This window comes from Echinops telfairi, unplaced genomic scaffold (genome assembly GCF_000313985.2).
Source record: "Echinops telfairi isolate 266 unplaced genomic scaffold, ASM31398v2 ScPeMD7_7469;HRSCAF=8507_0, whole genome shotgun sequence".
NCBI lineage: Eukaryota > Metazoa > Chordata > Mammalia > Afrosoricida > Tenrecidae > Echinops > Echinops telfairi.
The window spans coordinates 91,668,657-91,672,792 of record NW_022111372.1 but is presented as its reverse complement, the minus strand read 5'-3'; positions in this window follow the sequence as shown (position 1 = coordinate 91,672,792).

Here is a 4,136-nt window from a genome sequence, read left to right as displayed (position 1 = left end):
GAGGCAATTGAAAATAACCTGGCTTGGGCCAAGTGCACCTTAATTCTCAAAATAACGTCCTTGCTTTTCAACACGTTAAAGAGGTCATGTGCAGTAGATTTACCCAATGAAATGCATCATTTGATCTGTTGGCTGCTGCTTCCAGGAGGATTAATTGTGTATCCAAGCAGGCTGATATCCTCGGCTACTTCCACCTTGTCTCCATTTAGCATGATGTACTTTTTGGTCCAGTTGTGTGAATTTTGGTCTTCTGGGCAATGACTTGTAATTCACACTGAAAACGTCAATCTTTGTCAGGAAGTACTTCAAGCCTTGCTCACTTTCAGCAACAATGTGTGTCATCTGCATAGCACAGATTGTTAATACGCCTTTCTCCAATTGTGAATGAAGTCAGATTCTTCTTCATATAATGCAGACTCTCTGATTATTTGCTCATCATACAGATTGAATTAGTATCAGAAGGGTATACAATCCTGAGATACAGCATTTCTGACTTTAAATCATGAAGTATTCCTTTGCTCTATTCATCAAACGACATCATGGTCCATGTATGGGTTCAGTATGAGCATAATGGAGTGTTATGGAATTTCCATTCTTCTCAAGGTTATCCATAGTTTGCTATGGTTCACATAGTTGAATGCCTTTGCTAATCAATAAAACACAACTAAACATCTTTCTAGTATCCTCTGATTTTAGCCAAGATCCATCTGATATGAGCAACAATTCCCTTTGTTCCACATCTTCTTCTGAATTGGATCTGAACCTCTGGAAGCTCCCCGTCAATGTGTACCTATAACCATTGTTGGATGATCTTCAGTAAAATGTTACTTGGATGTGTTATTAGTGATATTATTTTATAGTTTGCACATTATGTTGGGTAAACTTTCTTTGAAATGGATTAAAACAGGGGTCTCTTCCAATTAGTTGGCCAGATAGCTGTCTTTCAAATTTCTTAGCATAAACGAGTGAGTCCTTCCAGTGCTTCATTAGCTGGCTGAAACATTTCAGTTGCTGTCCCATAAATGCTTGCAGCCTTGTTTTGGGCCAGTGCATTCAGTGCAGCTTGGAATTCTTCCTTCAGTACTGTTAATTCTTGCTCATACGCCACCTCTTGAAGTGGCTGAATGTTGACAAGTTCTTTTTGGAACAGAGACTTTGTGTTCTTTCAATCTTGTTTTAAAGCTTCTGGCATCTTTCAGTATTGCTACTCAGTATTTGATTTTTTCTTTAGTTCTTTCCGTTTAAAATAGTTTGAGTGTGTTTTGTGGTTTTCTTTTTGATTTTCTAACTCTAGGTCTTTGCACATTTCCTTATACCTTAGTTTGTCTTCTCAAGCTGCTCTTTGAAAATTTCCATTCAGCTCTTTAACTTCACCTTATCTTGCATTTGCCTTAGCCACTCTATGATCAAGTATCATAGTTTTTATTGCCATCCACTTGAATCTTAGTTTTCGTTCGTGTCCTTACAATGAGCTTTTGCTTTTTCATGAATGATGCTTGATGTCATCTCACAGCCCATTTACTGTGGTGGCTACACAATTTCATGTCAACTTGATAAAAGAATGACGGGATGGAGTCTAGCCTGTCAATCATGTCACAGATTGGTGATCTCACAATCCTTGTGGGTGTGGCCTTCTCATGAGGATTCTGGGACTTCCTCTCTTCCTCCCTGGAGGTGGGACATATTCTCTCTCTCTGCACATTCTTGTTGACAAGCCATATGGAGCCACGCTGATGGCAGCCAGAGCCCTGGCAATGCATCCACTGCCATTGGTTCCAAAGGACTTTCCACCCACTAGCCTGTGATCTTCCTGCGTTTGGCATCTATGCATGTGATGCATGAGTCTGGAAAGGAATTCAGGGGCTAATATCAGACATATGGGCTAACATGGAACTTATTATGGTTTTGATCTGGACTGGGTAGTTTGTTATGCATAATTATTTCTTGATATAAAATTATCTCTTGCACATATATGAGTGTCAATGAATTTGTTTCTCTAGTCTACCCAGAATAAACCATTGACATTCTTCATGTATGAAGTCTTCTGTCATTAATGTTCAATGTATCAAGTGCATCCTTGAGATGTTCTCAATTCTCAGTCGAGAAATATACTCAGGGTCTTATTTTGCCTCTGGTGGACTTGTTTTCATTTTCTTTAGCTTCTACCTGAACTTACATTTGAACAATTGATGGTCTGTTCCACAGTTTGCTCCTGGCCTGGTTTTAGCTGTTGATACTGAACTTCTCTATTGTCTCTTCCCACAGATGTAGTCAATTTGATTTCTGTGTATGCCATCTGGAGAAGTCCCTGTGTTGTTGAAAAAGGTTTCTGCAATACAGAAGTTTTTGATCTTGTAAGATTCTATCATGCCATGTATAGCTTCTTTTGTTTCACAAAGACTATATTTTTCAACTATTCTTCCTTCTTTGTTTGTAACTTCTTCAATAATTACTAATGCATCTTGATTGTGTTTTTGAGCAATTTCAGATGGAAGACATTGGCCAAATTCTTTAGTTTCTTCATGACTAGGTTTAATAGTTGGTGCATAAGTTTGATGAATAGTTTTATTGACTGGATTGCCTTGTTTGTGGCTAGATATTAACCTATCACAAACAGAATTGTACTTCTAGGTAGATCATGAAATATAATTTTACAAATGGATAGTGAGAACATCTCAAGAAAGCACTGGCACATTGAACATAATTTTTGAGGAAGAATGCAAAGCTATTTATTCCCTTTGTGTTTATCAATCTTAGTGTAATAAACCATGTGATTTTCTGATTCAGAATGACCAATACTCGTATACTTAAGCTCAATATTGCCTAGGATATAGATTTTTACACACTATACTTCATTCTTGATGACTTCTAATTTTTCCTAGATTCACGCTTCGTACATTCCAAGTTCCAATTATTAGTGAGTGTTTGCAGCTACTTCTTCTCATTTTGAGTCATGCCCCTTTAGAAAATGAAGCTCAAAGACTTCACTACTGCAAATTTGACTCCATTCTTTTCATTATGGTTAAACCTATTTTGGGAAGGCAGCTCTTCCTCAGTCATATTTTTAGTGTCGTGAGGGGCTCAGCTTCTGGCATGACCCCCTACAATACTGTGCTTCTATTCCTGAGACTTTTAGTATCTGCTACAATTCATAATGTTTCCAGTGGTTAATTCCTAAGGAACGGACAGCCAATTCCTTTTTTGTAATCTGTTCTTAGTCTTGAAGCTCTGCTGAAACCGGTTCACTTTTGGTGGTCCCGCTGGTATTCGAAATGTCAGTGACAACTTGTATCATGATAGGAATACACAAGCCACCATTGTATGGTAAACTGATAGACAAGTGGTGGATGCATTCTCTAAAAATAAAAACAAGCACCTAGATATGTTACATTAAAGATTAAGTTTGACTTTTAAGGAATTGTCTAGTTTTTTTTAAGGCACTGATATGGATTAAGGTGCCCGTGTTCGGCTGCTACTAGAAATGTTGGCAGTTCAAACCCACCAGCAGTTCTACACTGTCCTACAAGATTGCTATAAATTGGAATCAAGTCAAAGACAGTGAGTTTTGCTTTGTGTTTGTTTGTTGGTTTTTTTTTATTGAATTATGTCCACTCCCGCCCCCACCAAAACTTCTGTTTATGGTTACAGTATCATCTGGGAAGGAGTTGTCTGTGTTGTAATAAGGCAGGGTCTTTCCCGTTGTCATCGAGTTGGTTGTGACATGTAGTGACCTTTAGTGGCAATAGAACTACCCCTTTAAGTTTCTGTGATTTTAAGTTTTACTAAGAGCAGACAGCCTCATCTTTCTTCTGTGGATTTGAACAACTGACATTGTAGTTAGCATCTAGGCTCCCGGGATTATTATAGGCTTAATCTTGAGAGTCATTTTCTTTTGAAATATAAAAAAGATTCAGCATCTTGGGTCCATAATGGGTGCATGAGCAAATTTGGTGAAGAAAGCTGATGGTGCATGGCTATCAAAAGATATGGAATCTGGGGTCTTAAGGGCTTGAAGATAAAGAAGCAGTCATCTAGTTGAGAAGCAACAAAGTCCACATGGAAGAAGCACACAAACCTGTGTGATCATGAGGTGTCCATGGGATCATGTATCAGGGATCAAAGACCCAGAACAAAAA